We start from the raw sequence: 13518 nt of genomic DNA on the forward strand, positions 1-13518 counted from the left end.
ACATTTCTGATTGGCGAAAGCTTCACTAAGACTATCCACACATGTTCTCACTTGCCTTTCCTGGATCTGATAGTTCACCAAAAAGAAATAATAATCCGAGTAGAAAGTTCTAATTTTTTTGACTGTGCATGTTGATAAAAAGTTAAATTCGAAAAACACTGAACTAGACATGCGATAACGTCAGGCTTTAGTTATTGTTGTCATAAATTAATTGCCAACTTTGGAGACATAGGAATCGGTAAGTTAACGTATTTTGTTCATTTTCATTCACCAGTATGTTACAGGATAACATATTGGAGCAAGTCCTCACTTACGCAAAAAGCATCTTTGCACAAAATATAGTACTCACTATTATATGCATAATTCAAACACAAGCATCTTGCACGTATCTGTTTAAACAACTGTAAATACTAAACACGGCGTCCTGGAACACTTGCGAATAAAAGAAATTTTTGTGAATGGCCTATTGCAGTTTCAGAAGATATTCTACAACAAACCACTAGAAGAAATACGAGCTGCACTTCATTCTTCAGTACTCAGCTACAAAGTTCTTTGATAATCTGCTCTAGTAGATAAAATGTCTGACAGACAGGGAAAAGTATTTTAACACAAAACATTAAAGGCGCTTCCGCTGAACCCCTTCTACACCTACAGACGAATTCTTGAACAGAACTAATCAGTCAGCTTCAAATCTGAAAATGGTGATATATATACGTTCGCTGTGATGTGGAACGTGTCAGTTGTACGAAAGACTCTCTCTGGGGACTCTTGTTTACAGCTGTCATGTTCCACAATATTACGAATGAAACCAGCAAGCTACATCAGTTATTATTTGCAGTGAATGGAAGTCTTTCCTCTGTACACCATCTCACCACAAGATGGGAGGAAGACCTTTATGCCGTCTGTACGTCAACTGTGGAAAACAGCCGAAACACCACACTCAGTCTGGCAAGTGAAAAAGACCAACCGTCACAAATCCACAGCGCGGATCCGATTCTGGTCAAGTTCACTCACAGTCTCTCTCTCTCTCTCTCTCTCTAGCGCAAGAGCGCTTTTAGACTTAAAAGTCTTTAGGATTCAGGTACGTCAATGTGTCTCTTGCCCTTCACTAACATACGTATTCGACAGTTTCACAAAATTGTTACCCTCCATTCCTGATGGCAGACAGGAATTGCTCAAGGCTATTGGGTACGGTAGCCAGCGTCCTGGGAAACGCTAGGTGGTAATTCATCCTGTACTTTCAGCGTGGTAACCTGCTGCACTGCTTTTGGAAGAGAATTCGTTGTTCTCACGTTGACACGCTTTTCTTTTCTGCTTGGATGCTGTTGTACCTGCGCATTATCCTCGGCTTTCTCGCTAAGGATGACGAATTGTTACGTCTAGCTTGTTCAGTGGCGGGACAGATATTATTTTTTTTTATTTGTGTTAAAAGTAAGTACCGTTTTCAAATATGCCCCCTGTAGTCAGCGGTCCACAGAGGCGCCCCGAGTTCCTGCATCTATTGTTTACACGGAGTCCCCAAATGAAAGTATTCATCTGCGTTTACGTTTAGTTGTGTTTATATAGAGTGCAGTGTGAAGTCTGTGCAGTGATTCATTTTCTGTGTGCGAAAGAAGGGGCACCGATCGAAATTCATCGGCCAGTTAGTGAAACGATAAAATGGTAAGAAAATTAAGTTAGGGCGTTCAACGATGTACCTTATGATGGTGATCATGATGATGATGATGATGTGTTGATCTGGGCACACAACAGCAAAGTCTTTAGTGCTGGTGCTAAAATTTTATGGAAATAGTCTGGATGAATGTTGCAGAATGATGAAACATTAACAAATGAAATACGAAAATGCCCTAAACACACACACACACACACACACAGAAATAGGAAACTCATGCTTTTTTATTCTAAAGATTACAAAAAAAAAATTAAAATGCTGAAGAGAATCACAGTGGAGATATTTAGAAATAAATGTAGCAGAGTAATGAAACAAAAAAAAAAAAAAATACACTAAACGCACAAAGACACATAAATACAACTACGCAATTTTTACAGTTGTGAAATGGAAAGAGAAATAGAGTGGAAAGAAAATAGTACAGCAGACAGCTGGGCCTGGCTTATTTCAGAAATAGAATGTATGAGCCCTAACACCCTAAAATCTCCAGCCGAAGAGCTTAGGCTGGAGCGCAGACACTATAGAAAATCTTAAAAGGCTTACCATAGTCGCCGGCATCTAAAATAGAGAACACAAACCCACTTTAACTGCCTGCTCCTCTTCAGCACAACTTGGTTGAAATGTGACGTATAGTGTGTTATACCTCACAGTCATGTCAAGTAAACGACCTTCGTCTTTGTCTACTGAGTTTTCTCAAGTTACAAGAAGTGTTCTTTATGAAAGCCGTATAGAAGACTAAACTACCGGAAGTTGTACTCAAGCTGACTGCGAGGAATCCTGACTGAGGTATACAATACCAATTAATAGAACTTCCTTAGTGGCACGGTAATGAGGATGATGAAGTTAACCCAAACTGTCAGTAATGACGAAAATTTACAGCGGAAGCTAAACAACACTGGTTAGAATGGAATCATTTATCATAACCGCAGCAAGTAAATGCAAACAAATGCAGCATCAAAAATCATGTGCACTGTGGCAACACAACCAATTCTGAAACATATTGTGATATCTTGACTAAGCTATTTAAAGCTGTAGAGAACAAAGGGCGTGCCAAGCTCAAAAAAAAAAAACCGAAAGTTTTTTTGTGAATGACAATGTCGGTACACATATGACTTTCTGAATACAATATCTTATCGCGTCGTATGACTGGGAACAATTTTATCAGCTTCTGTATAGTCCTAGTCTAGCGCCCACTACTTGCACCTTGCTCCTACGCTCGGGAACAACATTTAACTGGTCGGTACCACGACGATTACGATGACATATCAACAATCGTTCTTTGCTGAATCAGGTGGCAGATCTTTATGGAAATGAAATTGAGAAGTTCGTTAGTTGTGATAAATGCATTAACATTACCGAAAATTATGTTTAAAGGTGATTAATTTAGATGTAGGCTTTCACGTAACAATAAAATTGTTTTAAGAAATATACTTGTGTATGTTTAACGTAAAACGGTACTTAATTTTAAGTGCCTCTTATAAGTAAACGCAAATGGGCTATGATTTTTTTTCGTCCAATTGATGTGATGCAGAGAAATTAGAGCTCTTACTGAAGTTTATTGGCAGTTTTGGGAGCTGACAGTAGCGCTGGTGAATAGTTGCTCGCACTGTACTGAATTCGGAGTATGAACCAGGCTCTAAAATCATTCTCCACAGTTGGTCGAAGCTGACCATTTCAAGAAAACAGACAGAACAACGTGAGGACTCATTAGAGATAAGCAAGGGGCGTCAACAATCCGCCAATCTAATCCTCCTCTGGCTGCGAGAAAGCCAAAAATTGACGGTGGAGTGGTCTCCGGGTCATTATTCAGACAGAGTTCTGCGAGGCAGAATCTATTTTGATCACAGTCTACCCGCGACTTAGCCATTTCTGCTAGTGTATCTATTGGGTAGATGAACTTGGGATCTTAATCAGACTTGACAGAAGTGCGTTGGACTATCACTGTCTCTGCTTTTAAACTTGACGTTCCGTCGTGAAGGCATCTCAGTATAGGAAAGTCGGTTCTGCATTTCAGATAGATATCTGGTAATGTATGTGATTTTGTATTATCCATTTTCCTAGTCCTCGCCCTCATCTGCCGAGAATACCTCCAGGACTTTTTATCAGTCTGATCAGTCTTTTTCACGTGTTGGTTAACACTATAACGGATCTTTTACGTTGGGATAAATTTATTTTATTTTTTGTTAGATGTTTTCGTTAAATAGCTGAATAAATTGTAATTGGGAATAATTTAATTAAGCAGAGTAGAGAAGATAAAGTCAAAGAGATGTTCAATGGGCTGACATTGTCGTAATGTAACGTCATTGCGTTGTTCGGTTGTTAAAACAAGTCGTTTGTGTTCCGTTCTGCTGTTCGGTCGTGCGCGTATCTGAAAGGAATTAATTCGGGGACTAGAATAAACTTTCACATAATAGTCACGATTCGATGTTCCGACAAAAGGGGTTAACGTCAGTGTTAATTTGAATTGTGGGCGACAGGATTAGTTTTGACAGATACGTGAAAACGGACGTAACGAAAGTTGTTCGCACATCATCCTTCAACGTGACTTTTTATTTAATTAACGATTGCGGGTTCATTAAAAGCTATTACCTCATGATTAGGATCAATCCCTCTTTCCTGCTAGATAGTGATAATTCATTAACATTTACGTCATAAGGAAAAGGATTATTAATAAAAGTGATGTTAAATGACAATTACGTGTTATTCCGTTAGTGTGGGACCGACGTAATATCTCTGAAATGACACTGATATATAATTTGTGTTAAATACTGAACTGAGATAGGGCGTAAATTGAAATTAGTGAACATTTGCTACTGAGACTATAGAAGCAGAAGCGCTTAAGGTTTCTCTTCTCTAAAATGGCAAAATAGGTACGAACTTTAACTCAATAGTCGACATTATTTATTGCAAAGACATTAGCATTTCATACTTATTTTGACGACGCGCTGTTAAACAAAGGAACGTTGAGTCTCTGTACGAGTAATAAAATTAAATCCAAAAACATAATTAATAACGGCGAACTCCGCTTTAACATACTGTATTGCGTGTCGTCATCGGGCAATAACTGCTCAACCCTGGAGATTTGTGTGTTGAAATTGGAAGTCGGGCACACACACACACACACACACACACACACACACACACACACACAAAGAAAAAACTTAAAAATCCATCAAGCTACAGTGGAGTCGGCATAACAAAACTTGGCGTTCCGTCCTGAAAGCATCTCAGTATAGGAAAGTTGGTTCTGCATTTCAGATATCTGGTAATCTATGTGATTTTGTATTATCCCTTTTCCTAGTCCTCGCCCTCATCTGCCGAGGATACCTCCAGGACTTTTCATCAGTATCAGTCTTTTTCTCGTATTGGTTAACACGCTAAGTAACTCCTCAACATTTGGCAATATCCAAGCCTGTGAAGTGATGACCCGTGAGATTTTTTGATCACGTGGACTCCCACTGCCTTCATGATGACAGTCTCCCAGAACGAGAACGTCTGTTTCATGGTTTCCTTTTATTTTATTTGTGTTTCATACAGCCTTCGGTGACGATTTTCAGTCCTTCCTAGAATCAGATAGCAGGTGGAGTAAGTGGACGGAAACGGGGAAGGGAAACCTATTAGAAATAGAAAACGCGACAACATCTTAGTTTATCAGACTGTCTGATTGTAATCTCCTGGTCCGATTCTTCCAAAATCGTGCAGTTCCGCAGGTTCACCTGGTGATAAAATGGTGAATTCTCTGTCAAATATAACCTCCAAATGAGAGTGTGATTCTAGCTGGCCATCAGAAATGGAGAGTAACATTCTTCTAACATGTCGGACAATTATACTGGTTAATCTTCGGAGAATCATCTGTACACTGTTCCATCCTAGAGCCTAGAACAGAAGTAAATCAGTAGCACTTTAACGTTACATAAGTTTGTAATTAGCTGAAACTACTGAATCAACAATGGATGGTGTAGTTATCTAATCTTTTCTTACAATATTTAATGTCATTAACTGGGACTTTAGTAAAGTGTTACAAGCCAAATTTCATTTAACACTCATTACACTGTGCAATGCTGCTACTACAGTTACAATACACTATTGTGGCTAGTTTTGGGTAACCGATAAGAAGATAGATTATGATGAACATTGAGAGCCATCCAAGCAGGTGATGACTGTCCTCCCGGTAAGTATCTTGAAACCCATGTGGGGTGGTTAGCTTGAAAGATGAGGTGATGGCATTAAGGGTCAAGTACTAAAACGAACAACAGTAATAAAACTGTGGAACTTAGAATAGGCTGCTGACCAAGTTTGTCTCAAACAGCATGTTGTACAAGCAGAGATAATGGGTGAACTTCAACAGGGGGGCTTAGCTTTTAATTCCTTTGTGGGACCAAGTCGGCTACTCTCTCATCCGCCACTCAAAACCAGCTATCAGGTGGTAGCCCTGTGTTCCTGTGATACCTCACAAAAAATGATGTCGATTTTAGGTAACAAAGTACCTACCAACTCCTATGTCTCATTAGGTGTCACTCTTCCTGACCGCTACCAACAGAACCTTGTCTTACAAAGCAAACAAAGTTTTTTTCTACGTGCACTGATAAAATGCAGTCAGCACTGCGTGACTATGAGACTAAGGTACTTCTCAGTGAATATGGGTCACAGAGTTGTCTATATGATCAGGACCATTGTCAGTCGAGCAACAGAATAAAGCACGGAAAAAAGCCAAAACCGAATGACAACGAAATCGGTAGGAGCATTTCTGAGGCGTTGCGGAGCTTGCAGAGTTGTTATTTGGGTGCATGCCCACCTCTACAGGTAGTGTAGTCGTTGGTGTATCTTGGCCTACATTTGACTGTAGACCGGAGTCTATGCTTCCCCCATGGCGGACGTGTGTCTGTGGGTTGTCATTTGCGGCGTTCTTCATGTCTAAAGAAGTTTCAGCCTCTGCAGCACTTGGTCCTTCATTTGACTGTAAGCCATCGACTTCACTTTTTGCATCAGCGACTTGTTGCCGTGGATTGTTGCTTGGAGCTTTCACCCAAGGAGAAGATGGTCCAGCCTTTGCAGAATTTTGGCGTTGATTTGACTGGAAGCCATTGTCCTGGAATTTTGGCCATGGGTCACCAAAAAAGTCGTCGTCATCGAGCACGTCGTCGTCAAATAGGGGCGCCACAACGCGAGAAGTCGTTCTGCCATTTGTAGCAGTCGCGTGTCCATTTGTCTTGAGGCCACTGCCTGTGGTTTGCCCATTGAGAACTTGTGGTTGCTGCTTTTTACTTAGGGCTGTCACCAATGGAGGAGGTCCTATCCTTGCAGTATCTTGGCGATGACTCGAATGGAGGATACTGTCTACATTTTTCGCATTGTGAACTTGTGGCTGTGGGACGTTATGTGGGTCGACCACTATGTGAGAAGGTGTTATTGTCTTTTTAATACTCGGGTGTTCATTTCTTTTGGGGCTGTCGACTGTACCCCTCTCATGTTTGCCATCTAGCTGTGATTTGTTTCTCGGCGCCATCCATACCTGAGAAGATGTTCCAGTTTTGGGGCTGTCGACTGTACCCCTCTCATTTTTGCCATCTAGCTGTGATTTGTTTCTCGGCGCCATCAATACCTGAGAAGATGTTCCAGTTTTGGGGCTGTCGACTGTACCCCTCTCATGTTTGCTATCTAGCTGTGATTTGTTTCTCGGCGCCATCCATGCCTGAGAAGATGTTCCAGTTTTGGCGGTACTTTGCCATTCGTGTGACTGAAGAACAGAGCGTGTGTTTATCGAGTGTTGCTGTACATTGTTACTTGAAGCCATCTCCACGATGGAAGATGTTATGGCGTTTGTTTTGCTTAGGTTTTGTTGGAGATCAGAATGTGTCTTATTTCCAAAGTGGACATGCTCTAAGAACTTCACGAATGCAAATTCTGGTAACCAGTTCTTCAGCTCATTGAAGTCTTGCTTTCCTGCTCGGAAATCACCCAGTTGCTCGAGTTTAGCACCAGCCTTGATCAAAGCTGCTACCGTGGGCCAGCGGCCCAGTTCGACTGCGTACCGTAGGGGTGTCCAGCGCAGCAAGCCATCTTCTGCCTCCAGCGCACTGGGCGTCCCTCGCGCGCACAGCCGCTGCACGACTGTCCACGGCTCGCTGTACACTGTTGCCAGGTGCAGCGCATTTCTCCCAGCTTCATCCACCTCCGCTACGGCCTGACGCGAGTTCAACATCACCATCACATCGCTTTCATTGCCGTCCACGATGAGTTCGAGCAACCTGTGCCCCTTACTAGTCATACGGTCGAATGTCCACACGAAGAATTCCAAATTTTTCTCCAGAAGAGCTTCTCGATAAATGACAGCACACTCTTGCTGTTTGATATTAACCGAGCACCACTTGGCGAGAAAGTATTCAGCAAACGTCCTATGCCCAAACACCAGCCTCCCATCAGCAGACTTACACATGATTCCAGCTTCCACGAAAAAATCTCTGTTTGTCTGGTAATACGGCCGCTGACCAAGTCTATCTTTTCTCTGGACGAGGAATGACACTGCCAGACACATCAGCTGCTCTTCATACCTCTTCCACTGTTCTTCAAACTCTTGCGTTCCACCATCACCGTGTTTCTTTATCCACAAATTCTGACATTTTCTTCGGAAGAAAGCGTAGTACAGTTCTAAGGCATCTGCCACTAATCCAGGCCCTGTGAGGTCGGCACACATCTTGCAAAACAGAGGGAATCTCAACAGATGTTTGGGATAGTTCATCGCAATGTAGTTAATACTGTCAGCTGATGATTGACAGTACTTTCGTAGAAACACTTGCCATTCAACGTCATTGAAGGTGGTCAACAAGCACGCCATGGAACCCAGTGTTTCCTCGAGAAGTTTCTTTGCTGTGGGCCTTGCTGTAACCATCAAGCCCCCCTTGTATGGAGCCAGTTGTTTCAGTATCTGTAATGACAAATCTGTATAGGTCGAGGTCAGTTCATCGAAACCGTCCACGAGGCATACGACACGGGACGAGTGCTGCAGGCAGTGGCGGAGAAGTGTCCGTTCCAGATGTCCCAACTGGTCCTTCAACGAAGTGACATGCATCAAGATTTGCTCAAGAGCGTCCGCACTGTTGTCGCAGTTATCAAATATGTTGTAAAATTCTGAGAAGTTGACTTTCACTATCCAGTATGCAGGGTCTATAGCTTTCATTTGTCTCGCAACAGCTGCCAGCATGGTCGATTTCCCTGTTCCTGGTGCTCCCTCCAAAACCACCCAACCTCCGAAAAAGTCTAGCTTCTCTGGCACCTGTACCTCTCGCATTTTTATGTAAGGCTGGACTCTGTAGCTCTGACTGCTAAAGTATAACATCTCCCATGCAGCTGCAGAATAATTCAATGCATATAAACGAACATCCGGATATCTCGCACGGAACTCTTCAAATGCTGAGCGATCAGCATCCCCAGCGATGGTAAGCAGAGGCCACATTATATTTGGTGAAGTAAGTACAATGTCCAACCTCCTCAGGTCGAGGACAACTCCTCCCCATGCCCGAGCAGGAAGGAAAGCATATGACGCCCGGTTGATGACACACACATCCTTCTCACCCAGTGACAAAAAAAAATCTTCAGTGACGTATCGCCGTAGCACCACTCTCCTGGAGACGTAGTACTCTGGAACAGGATCCAGCTGTTGGCCCATGTCCACGGTGTCCGGGAGCTGAGACAGTGCTAGTACATCCTCTGGCCTATTGTCCATCAATATCTTGATTGATCCAGCGTCACCCACGAAGTCTCTCAAGCAACAAAGGTAATGTTCACCATTGAGTCTGATCTTAAGTTCCAAGAACTTACTCCAACACTCGTCAGTAACTTCGAACGACCCGAAAGTGTCCAAAAACGAAATTCCTTTCTTGCTCGTTACAAAAACCAAGCGACGGCTACGGCTAGGGCTGAGCTCCCTGCTGAGTTCTTCAAAGACCTCAGTGTCGTCTTCTGGACCATCGTCGAGAACCACCTGAAAAAAAAATAGGTTGAAAATTATTCAGCAGCTTTCGACAGGTGTTCTCCTCAAAACTTACAAAAGTATAATCATTATTTACGATACTGTGAACTTGATCTGTAATAAAACTGTCATCTAAGCCTGTATTATGTCTCTTAAAGTGCTGCAATGAAAATATTATTTATGCCCTGCAGGGTTGTACATTCATAGGCCTCCAGATTGAGCTTGTGTTGGAGGCAGCAATCGGATAAATTTTGTGACAACTACCTGAAAAAAGCAGTATTTTCCTCACTTTAAAGACTATAACTCAATATTTAAGGTTTATTATTTAACTAAGGACTCAACCTGTCACTCAACAGATAACACTATCTATAACCCAACGTCCTAATGTACACTACTGGCCATTAAAATTGCTACATCAAAACGAAATGCAGATGATAAACGAGTGTTCATTGGACATATATACTAGAACTGACATGTGATTACATTTTCAGGCATTTTGGGTATATACACTCCTGGAAATTGAAATAAGAACACCGTGAATTCATTGTCCCAGGAAGGGGAAACTTAATTGACACATTCCTGGGGTCAGATACATCACATGATCACACTGACAGAACCACAGGCACATAGACACAGGCAACAGAGCATGCACAATGTCGGCACTAGTACAGTGTATATCCACCTTTCGCAGCAATGCAGGCTGCTATTCTCCCATGGAGACGATCGTAGAGATGCTGGATGTAGTCCTGTGGAACGGCTTGCCATGCCATTTCCACCTGGCGCCTCAGTTGGACCAGCGTTCGTGCTGGACGTGCAGACCGCGTGAGACGACGCTTCATCCAGTCCCAAACATGCTCAATGGGGGACAGATCCGGAGATCTTGCTGGCCAGGGTAGTTGACTTACACCTTCTAGAGCACGTTGGGTGGCACGGGATACATGCGGACGTGCATTGTCCTGTTGGAACAGCAAGTTCCCTTGCCGGTCTAGGAATGGTAGAACGATGGGTTCGATGACGGTTTGGATGTACCGTGCACTATTCAGTGTCCCCTCGACGATCACCAGTGGTGTACGGCCAGTGTAGGAGATCGCTCCCCACACCATGATGCCGGGTGTTGGCCCTGTGTGCCTCGGTCGTATGCAGTCCTGATTGTGGCGCTCACCTGCACGGCGCCAAACACGCATACGACCATCATTGGCACCAAGGCAGAAGCGACTCTCATCGCTGAAGACGACACGTCTCCATTCGTCCCTCCATTCACGCCTGTCGCGACACCACTAGAGGCGGGCTGCACGATGTTGGGGCGTGAGCGGAAGACGGCCTAACGGTGTGCGGGACCGTAGCCCAGCTTCATGGAGACGGTTGCGAATGGTCCTCGCCGATACCCCAGGAGCAACAGTGTCCCTAATTTGCTGGGAAGTGGCGGTGCGGTCCCCTACGGCACTGCGTAGGATCCTACGGTCTTGGCGTGCATCCGTGCGTCGCTGCGGTCCGGTCCCAGGTCGACGGGCACGTGCACCTTCCGCCGACCACTGGCGACAACATCGATGTACTGTGGAGACCTCACGCCCCACGTGTTGAGCAATTCGGCGGTACGTCCACCCGACCTCCCGCATGCCCACTATACGCCCTCGCTCAAAGTCCGTCAACTGCACATACGGTTCACGTGCACGCTGTCGCGGCATGCTACCAGTGTTAAAGACTGCGATGGAGCTCCGTATGCCACGGCAAACTGGCTGACACTGACGGCGGCGGTGCACAAATGCTGCGCAGCTAGCGCCATTCGACGGCCAACACCGCGGTTCCTGGTGTGTCCGCTGTGCCGTGCGTGTGATCATTGCTTGTACAGCCGTCTCGCAGTGTCCGGAGCAAGTATGGTGGGTCTGACACACCGGTGTCAATGTGTTCTTTTTTCCATTTCCAGGAGTGTAGATCCTGAGAAATCAGTACCCAGAACAACCAACTCTGGCCGTAATAACGGCCTTGATACGCCTGGGCATTGACTCAAACAGAGCTTGGATGGCGTGTACAGGTACAGCTGCACATGCAGCTTCAACACGATACCACAGTTCATCAAGAGTAGTGACTGGCGTATTGTGACGAGCCAGTTGCTCGGCCACCATTGACCAGACGTTTTCAATTGGTGAGAGATCTGGAGAATGTGCTGGCCAGGGCAGCAGTCGGCTATTTTCTTCATCCAGAAAGAACTGTACAGGACCTGCAACATGAGGTCGTGCATTATCCTGCTTAAATGTAGGGTTTCGCAGGGATCGAATGAAGCGTAGAGCCACGGGTCGTAACACATCTGAAATGTAGCGTCCACTGTTCAAAGTGCCGTCATTGAGAACAAGAGGTGACCGAGACGTGTAACCAATGGCACCCCATACCATCACGCCGGGTGATACGCCAGTATGCCGATGACGAATACACGCTTCCAATGTGCCTTCATCAGGATGTCGCCAAACATGGATGCGACCATCATGATGCTGTAAATTGAACCTGGATTCATCCGAAAAAAAATGACGCTTTGCCATTCGTGCAGCCAGGTTCGTCGCTGCGTACACCATCGCAGGCGCTCCTTTCAGTGATGCAACGTCAAGGATAACCGCAGCCATGGTCTCCGAGCTGATAGTCCATGCTGCTGCAAACGTCGTCGAACTGTTCGTGCAGATGGTTGTTGTCTTGCAAACGTCCCCTTCTGTTGACACAGGGATCGAGACGTGGCTGCACGATCCGTTACAGCCATGCGGATAAGATGCCTGTCATCTCGAATGCCAGTGATACGATGCCGCTGGGATCCAGCACGGCGTTCCGTATTACCCTCCTCAACCCATCGATTCCACATTCTGCTAACAGTCATTGGATCTCGACCAACGCGAGCAGCAATGTCGCGATACGATAAGCCGCAATCACGATAGGTTACAGTCAGACCTTTAACAAAGTCGGAAACGTGATGGTACGCATTTCTCCTCCTTACACGAGGCATCACAAGAACGTTTCAGCAGGCAACGCCGGTCAACTGCTGTTTGTGTATGAGAAATCGGTTGGAAACTTTCCTCATGTCAGCACGTTGTAGTTGTCGCCACTGGCGCCAACCTTGTGAGAATGCTGTGAAAAGCTAATCATTTCCATATCACAGCATTTTCTTCCTGTCGGTTAAATTTCGCGTCTCTAGCACGTCATCTTCGTGGAGTAGCAATTTTAATGGCCAGTAGTGTATTCAAACCTTTCTCATGAGTCAGGCAATCTATCAGTGAAAGCCATATGGTAATCCTTACAGTACCTCCTGTGATTTGCCCAAACATACAGACGGAAACATTGTTGGGGGAGACTTCATAATACACTGTAGCGCCAAGGAAACTGGTATAGCCATGTGTATAGGTGTATTCAAACAAAGAGGTATCTAAACAGGCAGAATACGGCGCTGCGGTCGGCAACGCCTATATCAGACAACAAGTGTCTGGCGCAGTTGTTAGATCGGTTACTGCTGCTACAATTGCAGGTCGTCAAGATTTAAGTTACTTTGAATGTGGTGTTATAGTCGGCGCTCGAACGATGGGACACCGCGTCTCCGAGGTAGCGATGAAGTGGGAATTTTCCCGTACGATCATTTCACGAGAGCACCGTGAATATCAGGAATCCGGTAAAACATCAAACGGACATCGCTGTGGCCGGAAAAAAGATCCAGGAAGAACGGGACCAATGACGATTGAAAAGAACGATTCAACGTGACAGAAGTGCAATCCTTCGGCAAATCGCTGCAGATTTCAACGCTGGGCCATCAACAAGTGTCAGCGTGCGAACCATTCGACGAAACACATCGATATGGGCTTTCGGAGCCGAAGGCCCACTCGTGTACCCTTGATGAGTGCACGACACA

The sequence above is a fragment of the Schistocerca cancellata genome, chromosome 10, assembly GCF_023864275.1.
Source record: "Schistocerca cancellata isolate TAMUIC-IGC-003103 chromosome 10, iqSchCanc2.1, whole genome shotgun sequence".
NCBI classification, from domain to species: Eukaryota; Metazoa; Arthropoda; class Insecta; order Orthoptera; family Acrididae; genus Schistocerca; species Schistocerca cancellata.